The 11657-nt window shown below is 39.8% G+C and overlaps 1 protein-coding gene across 3 annotated transcripts in view; it reads right to left on the reverse strand.

Annotated features, from left to right (window-relative positions):
* klhdc3l (kelch domain containing 3-like) overlaps nt 1-9461 on the reverse strand; it is a 44913-nt gene extending 35452 nt beyond the window's left edge. The window contains exon 1 of one of the 3 annotated variants that reach the window (XM_088353099.1): nt 9306-9461. The gene's annotated coding sequence lies outside the window, so the exon portion shown is untranslated. The remainder of the gene's footprint in view (nt 1-9305) is intronic. The other 2 variants (XM_088353097.1, XM_088353098.1) reach the window with 2 other exon arrangements.
* Nucleotides 9462-11657: the final 2196 nt, after the last annotated feature.

Consider the following 11657-nt stretch of genomic DNA (forward strand, 5'->3'; position numbering starts at 1 on the left):
GGACAGCAAAGTAAGAATTTCATCGTGCAGGGAACCATGGTTCTTTACTGTGCAAATGACAATAAACAATTTGAATTGAATAGAATTGAAAAATAGATTGATCACAGAAACATCAAGATCAATCTGAAACAAGATACTGGGAAAATATATAGCAGGGGTATCTCACCAAATTCGTCTTGCATCCGTCATGTTCAATAAGAGTACGCAACCATGGATCTCTTAAGCTTGTGAGTGTAGTAAATCCAACCGTGTAAAATATTTACACACTGCAATAAAACGCAATAATGCTGACAAAAATAAAATAAAAAATAAATAGCCGAGAAGCATCTGCATCGATGGACGTTGCTTGTTGCTAGCTGTCTTTTTAGCCCCATAATTCCCGTTTACAAATGCAGACTAAAGGAGTGAAAAATGTTGTCTCCAGGCCGTAAAGCAACCAAACATGTGATTCATATCTTTTTCAGCCAATTGCAGGCTTTGTTTTACCCCGCTTTAGCCTATGCGAGCCTGTAAATGCTAATAAGGACCCGCCTCCTTACCTCCGAATAACTTTAGCAAGTAGTGACATATTTAAATGATGACTGACACATTGGTTAGTAAATAAAACGGCGGTATATATATCCAAGCTTACACCACGGACTACTTTGCCCACGGGTAAAAACCTAGTCGGCGGCTTCTTGCCTTAGTTGCGAGACCTTACGACTCGGTGTTGATCCATATTTAAGGTGCGTTTTATAGTCATTAAATTAGATGAGGCTACTTAAAACATCAAAATCCTTCATTGCAAAGCACTGGTCTCCGCAACTTTGTTGATGACAATGCCATTGTCTATAGACATGAGAATTTTCTTTTTAGAGTACATCAGCATGAAGACCTCCAATGGTACATGAGACAATGAGCATCTTAGCCAAATCTCACACATTTTAAAGCTGAGAAACTCTACTCACATGCAACCTGAGTACAGTAAAGGGTCAACAACAACTTAAATGCCAGCCCGATGACATGGTAGATATATGTGAGAAGATTATATTATGAGAGGACCTGTTTTTTTTTGTCTTTTTAAACATATTTTTTCCCCCTTTCTCTTCTTTAGTTTCTTTTGCCCCCAAGATTTTCTGCTTTTCCCATCATTTTCTGTTCCTTTTTTCCATTTTCCTTTAACTCTTTTGATTATTCTCGACTTTTCCTTCTTTTTTTTTTACTTTATTATCGTTACTTTTTTTTCCTTTATTTGCCATCATTTTATTTATGTCTTCTGTCGTTTCCTTTTTCATAATTTTCTTTTTTTATTATTTAGCTTTATTTGTCTCACAAAAGTATTTTGCATACGTTTACAAAATATCTTTTAATATATGGATAAAAGCAATAAAAAACAAGCTTTTGGGAACCGAAAGAGCCATCTGTTTTTAGTGAGCCTAGCCAAAAGAGCAGCTTCTCAAAAAATAGAATTCCCATTACTACAAGCTTATTTGAGCAACAAGGTAAAAGCAGTCACTAACTAAATTCTGCAAACACGCACAACACACGCCCGAGGACACACAGATGACAGGCAAAAAGCGGCTCACAGCTCTTCAGCTAATTTTCTATTTATTACCGTTCTCTTGTCTATTTTGCTTTCTTTTCTGGACACATGCGTGGCCAATAATACCTAGAGTCGAGACTAACTTATAAATTTGGGTCTGCGTCTACATTTCGACTTTTTGGGCACTTTTTATGCCATCTTTGATATTCCGCAAGAAATCCAAAAGGTTGCGGGATCTCCGTGGGTGGCCAACCCACTTACGAAGTGGCAGAGACGGCGTAGGGATTACAAACAAAAGCTGGGCTGTCGCTCGTGCCATAGTGCTAAGCTAAGGGAGCTACATCGGCGAAGTTTTTGTAGTAACTATTCATCGCGCACCAGGACCATTTCTTAGATGAATTCTCTGAACTGTTGTATGACCTCGTAACCTATGCAGACAAAATAAGAATTATGGGGGACTTTAACATTCATATGAACTCTCCAGTCAGTTCACTTTCTGTTGCGTTTCGGTCTCTAATTGACATATTTGGTTGTAATCAACTTATTGATTTGGCGACTCATGAAGATGGAAACACACTAGACTTGGTTCTGACTCGAGGAGTTTCAACCTCAAATGTGACGGTGTTACCCTGTACTACCGTTATTTTTTTATCATCATTTAGTGACATTTGAGGTGCTGGCTAAATGGTGTATTAAAGAAACTAAAGGATTTAGCAGCCGCAATCTTTGCACTGGCATCGTTTCTGAGCTCTCCGATCTTCTTTCAGAAGTAGTTGCCTCGTTTCCTTCATATAAAGGCTCTATTGACTCTCTCATGAATGAGTTTAATGCTACCCTGGCTAGTGTCCTGGATTCCGTGGTGCCCCTAGAGCTTAAATCATGACCATAAAGACGCACGCCTTGGTTTTCTGATGAAACTAAATCGCTTAAACAAGACTGGAGGAAATATGAACAAAAATCGCGCGCTACCAAGATTGAGGTTTTCCGTAAAACCTGGTGTGACAGCTTGTTAAAGTATAAAGCAGCCATTGTCTCTGCAAAATCAGACTATTTTTCGAAAGTGATTGCGGCACAAAAGAATAACCCCAGAATCCTTTGACACTGTAGCATCGCTAACGAGGCAAGGGATTATTCCAGATAGTTCTACCCATTTAGCTCATGAATGTATGGTCTTCTTTAATAAGAAGATTCAACGCGTACGGGAAGAGATTTCTAAAGACCATGTAAAGGTCAAAGGTCTGAAAATTATAGATGCGCGGCATGATGGCTGTCCAGTGATTTTTTACAATTTAGGGATCTGTCATTTGATAAACTTGAACAGGTGGTGAATACGGCTAAACCGACTACTTGCCTATTTGACCCAGTTAGAAAAATGGATTGGTCTCTCAGGAACCGTCCTTTCATGGTTCAGATCCTACCTCTCAGATAGGACGCTCTGTGCTAAATATGGTGAAATTACAACTGAGCCCTTCAGTGTTACCTGTGGTGTTCCGCAGGGTTCAGAACTTGGCCCCCTTCTTTTCAACATTTACATGCTTCTATTAGGTGACATCATTCGCAAGTTTAATATCAGTTTCCATTGCGACGCAGATGACACTCAACCATATCTTCTGATGGATGAATCTGCCACACTAAACCGTAGAAATTTGGAGGCCTGCCTCACTGAGGTGAAAGAATGGATGTCACTCAACTTCTTGCGCCTTAACTCTGAAAAGACCGAAATGTTAGTTATTGGTCCCTTTAAATGCCTTGACTTGTTCTTAAAAACATTGACAAATGTAATATCACCCAGAGTGACTCAGTCAAAAATTTAGGTGTCATATTTGACCCCAATTTGTCCTTTCAAACACACATTAAGAACATTACTAGAACAGCTTTTTTCCATCTTTGCAACATTGCTAAAATACGCCATATGCTGTCTCAGTTGGATGCGGAGATTATAATTCATGCGTTTGTTACCTCACGTCGATTACTGTAGTGCACTACACTACGGTCTGCCGAAGTCCAAAATCAAGAGCCTGCAGCTGGTACAAAATGCTGCAGCGAGGCTTTTGACTAAGACAAGAAAGATTGATCACATTACCCCGATTTTAGCTAACCTGCATTGGCCCCCTTGGGGCGGCAGTAGCTCAGGAGTTAGAGCGATCGTTTTAGGATTAAGCGATCCCAGTTCGAATCCCAGTTTGTCCGTGTTACATGTCGAAGTGTCCTTGGGTAAGACATTGAACCCCCAATTACCCCCAATAAGCAGGTTAGCGCCTTACATGGCTGCACACATCACGGCCGCTATTGGGAAATGTGAAGCACAATGTAAAGCGCTTTGGGAAGTCACTGACTTGAAAAGCGCTATATAAATGCAGATCATTTCATTTCATTTCATTTCTCTCTGTTAGCTTAAGATGACGACTGGATCATTTCGATCAGCCTCTGAGCAGATCCCGGCGTTGCTGCATATTCTTCTTGTGTCCACTAGAGGGTACTGTTGCACTGCATTGGCGCTTTGATTTTGTTTTATGTATTTGTGCCACTGTGCATTTGCTATCGATACGTAAATTACTAGTTAATTTCTGGTTTTTATTTTTTTCCTGTTTTATTTTCTATTCTTTGTATTATCAAAAGTATAATGGCTGAAGGATATAGTAGTCAAAATGACGATTTTCAGGGCTTTTCTATTGGCAGGGGTGTCCATTTTATTGGTTTGAATGCAAACACACTTACTAGTGGGTATGGAAGTGAAGGTGTAGGTGGTCTCCAAGAACATGTTAGTGATGGGAGGGACAGGGGGCGTGGTATGAGCCCAAACTGGTCTCCAAGTGAACAGTTCTTGAGGGAGAGTGCACAGACTTCAACCCAAATGAGTGATAATATTGCCCTGCAACACCTGACTGACATGGTAGGCCGAATTGGAGAGCAGATAGGCAACTCAGTATTGGCTAGTCTGCTCTCTTCTGGTTTCATTGATCGCACACATGCACATGACACACCAATGACTGGAAAAGCAGCGACTGTTATGACTAAAGACGACCCTAGACCACATAACACAACGCAGGAAAACACTACACCGGTAATTGTCCATGTCAAGACTGAACGTGAAATTGTGACTTTATGGGGAAATGGTTCTGACAAGTGTTCAATTCAAGAATGGATCACCATGACTAAAGCCCAGCTTCGGAAACAGTCCTATACAACAGCTGAGAAAGCAGATGAGATACTAAGCAGGCTTTTAGGGAGGGCAAGAGACGTTGTCAGAGTAGCTCTCAGGAGTGATGAGGCACTTGATGTGAGGCAAGACCCAGATATCATTTATGACATTCTAATACGATACTTTAGTCATTCCTCGTCAACTCTCCCGTTGCAAGATTTTTACACCACGCTACCCACGCCAAAGGAAAATCCAGTTGACTACTGGATCAGGCTAAACAAAGCAGCTAAACAAAATATCTTTTAATATATGGATAAAAGCAATAAAAAACAAGCTTTTGGGAACCGAAAGAGCCATCTGTTTTTAGTGAGCCTAGCCAAAAGAGCAGCTTCTCAAAAAATAGAATTCCCATTACTACAAGCTTATTTGAGCAACAAGGTAAAAGCAGTCACTAACTAAATTCTGCAAACACGCACAACACACGCCCGAGGACACACAGATGACAGGCAAAAAGCGGCTCACAGCTCTTCAGCTAATTTTCTATTTATTACCGTTCTCTTGTCTATTTTGCTTTCTTTTCTGGACACATGCGTGGCCAATAATACCTAGAGTCGAGACTAACTTATAAATTTGGGTCTGCGTCTACATTTCGACTTTTTGGGCACTTTTTATGCCATCTTTGATATTCCGCAAGAAATCCAAAAGGTTGCGGGATCTCCGTGGGTGGCCAACCCACTTACGAAGTGGCAGAGACGGCGTAGGGATTACAAACAAAAGCTGGGCTGTCGCTCGTGCCATAGTGCTAAGCTAAGGGAGCTACATCGGCGAAGTTTTTGTAGTAACTATTCATCGCGCACCAGGACCATTTCTTAGATGAATTCTCTGAACTGTTGTATGACCTCGTAACCTATGCAGACAAAATAAGAATTATGGGGGACTTTAACATTCATATGAACTCTCCAGTCAGTTCACTTTCTGTTGCATTTCGGTCTCTAATTGACATATTTGGTTGTAATCAACTTATTGATTTGGCGACTCATGAAGATGGAAACACACTAGACTTGGTTCTGACTCGAGGAGTTTCAACCTCAAATGTGACGGTGTTACCCTGTACTACCGTTATTTTTTTAATCATCATTTAGTGACATTTGAGGTGCTGGCTAAATGGTGTATTAAAGAAACTAAAGGATTTAGCAGCCGCAATCTTTGCACTGGCATCGTTTCTGAGCTCTCCGATCTTCTTTCAGAAGTAGTTGCCTCGTTTCCTTCATATAAAGGCTCTATTGACTCTCTCATGAATGAGTTTAATGCTACCCTGGCTAGTGTCCTGGATTCCGTGGTGCCCCTAGAGCTTAAATCATGACCATAAAGACGCACGCCTTGGTTTTCTGATGAAACTAAATCGCTTAAACAAGACTGGAGGAAATATGAACAAAAATCGCGCGCTACCAAGATTGAGGTTTTCCGTAAAACCTGGTGTGACAGCTTGTTAAAGTATAAAGCAGCCATTGTCTCTGCAAAATCAGACTATTTTTCGAAAGTGATTGCGGCACAAAAGAATAACCCCAGAATCCTTTGACACTGTAGCATCGCTAACGAGTCAAGGAATTATTCCAGATAGTTCTACCCATTTAGCTCATGAATGTATGGTCTTCTTTAATAAGAAGATTCAACGCATACGGGAAGAGATTTCTAAAGACCATGTAAAGGTCAAAGGTCTGAAAATTATAGATGCGCGGCATGATGGCTGTCCAGTGATTTTTTACAATTTAGGGATCTGTCATTTGATAAACTTGAACAGGTGGTGAATACGGCTAAACCGACTACTTGCCTATTTGACCCAGTTAGAAAAATGGATTGGTCTCTCAGGAACCGTCCTTTCATGGTTCAGATCCTACCTCTCAGATAGGACGCTCTGTGCTAAATATGGTGAAATTACAACTGAGCCCTTCAGTGTTACCTGTGGTGTTCCGCAGGGTTCAGAACTTGGCCCCCTTCTTTTCAACATTTACATGCTTCTATTAGGTGACATCATTCGCAAGTTTAATATCAGTTTCCATTGCGACGCAGATGACACTCAACCATATCTTCTGATGGATGAATCTGCCACACTAAACCGTAGAAATTTGGAGGCCTGCCTCACTGAGGTGAAAGAATGGATGTCACTCAACTTCTTGCGCCTTAACTCTGAAAAGACCGAAATGTTAGTTATTGGTCCCTTTAAATGCCTTGACTTGTTCTTAAAAACATTGACAAATGTAATATCACCCAGAGTGACTCAGTCAAAAATTTAGGTGTCATATTTGACCCCAATTTGTCCTTTCAAACACACATTAAGAACATTACTAGAACAGCTTTTTTCCATCTTTGCAACATTGCTAAAATACGCCATATGCTGTCTCAGTTGGATGCGGAGATTATAATTCATGCGTTTGTTACCTCACGTCGATTACTGTAGTGCACTACACTACGGTCTGCCGAAGTCCAAAATCAAGAGCCTGCAGCTGGTACAAAATGCTGCAGCGAGGCTTTTGACTAAGACAAGAAAGATTGATCACATTACCCCGATTTTAGCTAACCTGCATTGGCCCCCTTGGGGCGGCAGTAGCTCAGGAGTTAGAGCGATCGTTTTAGGATTAAGCGATCCCAGTTCGAATCCCAGTTTGTCCGTGTTACATGTCGAAGTGTCCTTGGGTAAGACATTGAACCCCCAATTACCCCCAATAAGCAGGTTAGCGCCTTACATGGCTGCACACATCACGGCCGCTATTGGGAAATGTGAAGCACAATGTAAAGCGCTTTGGGAAGTCACTGACTTGAAAAGCGCTATATAAATGCAGATCATTTCATTTCATTTCATTTCTCTCTGTTAGCTTAAGATGTGATTTTAAGGTTCTGTTGGTATCATACAAAATCATACATGGACTTGCTCATTCATATCTTTCAGATTTAATTTACCCCTATGTTCCTGTCCGGAGTCTTGGCTCTGAAAATGCTGGTCTACTAATGATCCCAAGAGCCAAGAAGAAATCCGCAGGTTCGAGAGCGTTATCCATTCGGGGCCGCGGTGCTGTGGAATGCTCCTGCCTGTGAGATTCGATCTGCAACCTCAGTGGAACTGTTTGAATATAGGCTTAAAACACACTTCTATTCGGTAGCATATGAATAACCTATATTTTATGTTGACAATATCTGTGTATTATTTGTCATTGCAACATCAATTGCAGCCTGATCATCCTGGAAGAGGGATTACCTCATGTGCGGTCCCTTCTCAAGGTTTCTTCATTTTCCTCATGTTGATGTTTTTGAGTTTTTCCTTGCCCCCATGTAGGTTTTAGATCAAGGGATGGTGTAATAATACTCTGTAGTTTTCAATAATCTGTGGTCTGTACAGCCCTTTGAGACTCCTTGTGATAAAGGTCTATACAAATAAACATGACTTGAGATGAATGACAACGGTTCTTTTAACATGATTCTTTTTCTTTTCTGTCCCTGGCTTTTTCGGCTCCAACTAGCACTTTTTTTTTCTCCATCGTACCTAACTCATATCTTTCGTGCTGTCCTGTGTTCACTTTACCGCTACAGAAAAGACGAGTGGTGGTGGGTCAGATTAACTTAAAATTTGGGAGTGAGGAATTCGCCCAGATGGTAAAACTCAACTCATCTTTGCGCTGAATGTGGCCAAATAGATGACTAGAGACTGTATGCTCGAGTAAGGTTAGTTAGTACAGGTGACAGATACATGTCTAAATTATTTTTCTCATTTAGCCAGCCCAAACTCGACCTTGACATGAGGCGGCCTTTCGGGGGAATTTCCCATTCTTCCTGATTATACACTCCGGCATTCGTAGCCAAGCTGTGCAAGCATTGTTGAGGCAAGATTCATGGCATTTTATAGCAGCCAGTTGACACAAAATGATCGCAGATCAAAGATACAGTAGGAACAACATAGTTCCTTTTAAATGGGAGTAACTAGTAACTGTAGCCAATGACCGTACTTTTTTCAGTAATGCGCCCAAAACTGTTTATCAGGGGGATGGAAAAAGGCAAGGTCACGAAACATTCTCCAATCAGTATTATTTGCTACATTCGTCTGTTTTCTATGTAGAAAATAATTGAGTACAGCGAGGAGATACACTGTTTAAAGGGTGGACATGCATTGCAAAATTAAAATGTAAAAACAAAAGGCACAAAAGGTAAAACCCTCAATTTTGAGAGGAAATTGAATTAGATTTTCTTTAAACACTTCGATTGAATAAAACGCGTTATTCCGTTTGGAAAAACGTTTAATTGTGTGATAACAGCGGTTGTTTGTCCATAATCGACGTCAGATGTCAGTTGTCTTGGCGTATCGGTATTTAAACAATGTAAGTGCTGTAGGAACCCCAAGTCAAACTCGCGAACAGCGGATGTATGTTGAAATGACGAATTTCCAACAACTTTCACAAAAATATTTTCTGCACATTAAAGCAATCAAATAAGAACAGAATAACGGTAAAGCTGAGGCGGTGATGCAAGACTAACACTTCTGCTAACTCAGACACAAAATATTTTACTACAAACGCTATTTAAGCACTTCACGCATAAATTGTCGTTGAACGATACATCCGAAAACCATTGAGTAAATGATGTGCTACTTACAGAATCGTGCTTGCTGTTTTCCATTACCGTATACTGTATCATGTCCTCTCTGACGATGCATTCATGCTAACTCGTAAAGTTAATACTCGAGTAGAAACCTGGAATACTGTTCATTCGTTTGAAATGATCTACCTGTATGAGCATGTGATGCTTTTGGTTTGCTACTTGATCAAATAAACTGTGACCGAACTTATTTTAAAATTACACTGCATTTATTTTCTGAAGAATACACTCAAGCCAAAAGAGCTTGGATAAAAAAAAAACAGTATAGTTGAATGTGTCTTCATTCCGGAGGTGGGGCAAAGACAATGGAAGGAAAGGGTGTTGATTCAGCGCTTCTTAGTTAACGTCTCCTAAATACATTTGTTAGGGTTGTCAAACTCATTTGAGATCGGGGGCCACATCGTAGAAAAAAAACTTCACGGGGACTGTACTAGATGTTTAATCAAAGAACAAAGGAACAAAGGAGTGATATGAGAAAGAGTGGGAGAGAAACAGAATTAAAGAAAAAGGAAGAGACAAAAATAGAGAAAAAGAAAGACGACAAGAGAGAAATAGCAAAAAAGAGAGAAAACGAGTGAAAATGCAGGGGGAAAAAGACAGGGCAAAAGTAATGTAGCTCTAGTTGCTTTGAGAGTGGCGACTGGCTTTGTCACCATCACATGGACATATTTCAAAATGCAGATGATTTTTCTCTTGTGCTTCTTTAGGTGTTGTCTCGCGGGCCACATTTTTTTCACCTGTGGTTTAAAGGGACAATGTGTATTATAAAACACCTTCTAGTGGTAAGACTTCATTATTATGTAATAATAATATATACATACAGTACATATATATATATATATATATATATATATATATATATATATATATATATATATATATATATATATATATATATATATATATATATATATATATATATATATATATATATATATATATATATATATATATATATATATATATATATATATATATATGGGGGCAGCACAGCGGCACAGTGGTTAGCGGGTGCGGCACAGTTCTAAGGTCTTGGTGTAACAGAGTTGAAATTTGATTGTTTTGAATGTTTTTTTGAATTCTCACAAAATCTGTGTTTTTGTTGTATTACTGTTAATATTCCGGTACCTCATTCGGTTGTTAAGTCATGGGCCTCTGCGACTGTTTTTTTCGTTTGGCACTTTATGGGCTTCAGCGCTTGCCGTAGCTTAAGTGATTTTTGTAAGCGTTGAAGGTAAGATGTGCCCAATATCAGTTGGATAAAAAATGCATATTTTGCTAGACATTTGAGCTGCTTTCGAAATTATTTTTGTATATAAAGATATATAAGTGGTTCTAAATGATGTATATTAAAAAAGCACTAAATAAGAAGTTAAGTAATACAGCTTGAAATGAAAATGCAACATGTTTTGATGCAAACACGCCACGAGGTGCGGCCTGTTGAGTGATGACCCGTTCTTTTGTATCTTCAATATTTTAGATAATTGCAGTCGAGAACAGAGACCCCTGACTTTTGTATTGTTTTATTTACTGAATGCAGGTACGTGGGAAAGTTATGTTCATTGTTATTATCGAAGTTTCATTATTAATGTGCTCGCATGTTGTCTGCTTGCCGTAGCTTAAGTGATTTTTGTAAGCGTTGAAGATAATTGCAGTCGAGAACAGAGACCCCTGACTTTTGTATTGTTTTATTTACTGAATGCAGGCAATAAACCAGAGATTGTGAAACCTTGTGTCGTGCATGAACGAGGGTCGCTACACTGGTGCCGTGACTACACGACTGGATCATTTCGATCAGCCTCTGAGCAGATCCCGGCGTTGCTGCATATTCTTCTTGTGTCCACTAGAGGGTACTGTTGCACTGCATTGGCGCTTTGATTTTGTTTTATGTATTTGTGCCACTGTGCATTTGCTATCGATACGTAAATTATTAGTTAATTTCTGGTTTTTATTTTTTTCCTGTTTTATTTTCTATTCTTTGTATTATCAAAAGTATAATGGCTGAAGGATATAGTAGTCAAAATGACGATTTTCAGGGCTTTTCTATTGGCAGGGGTGTCCATTTTAATGGTTTGAATGCAAACACACTTACTAGTGGGTATGGAAGTGAAGGTGTAGGTGGTCTCCAAGAACATGTTAGTGATGGGAGGGACAGGGGGCGTGGTATGAGCCCAAACTGGTCTCCAAGTGAACAGTTCTTGAGGGAGAGTGCACAGACTTCAACCCAAATGAGTGATAATATTGCCCTGCAACACCTGACTGACATGGTAGGCCGAATTGGAGAGCAGATAGGCAACTCAGTATTGGCTAGTCTGCTCTCTTCTGGTTTCATTGATCGCACACATGCAC

The sequence above is a fragment of the Urocampus carinirostris genome, chromosome 14 (genome assembly GCF_059441175.1).
Source record: "Urocampus carinirostris isolate Australia breed hairy pipefish chromosome 14, RoL_Ucar_1.0, whole genome shotgun sequence".
NCBI classification, from domain to species: Eukaryota; Metazoa; Chordata; class Actinopteri; order Syngnathiformes; family Syngnathidae; genus Urocampus; species Urocampus carinirostris.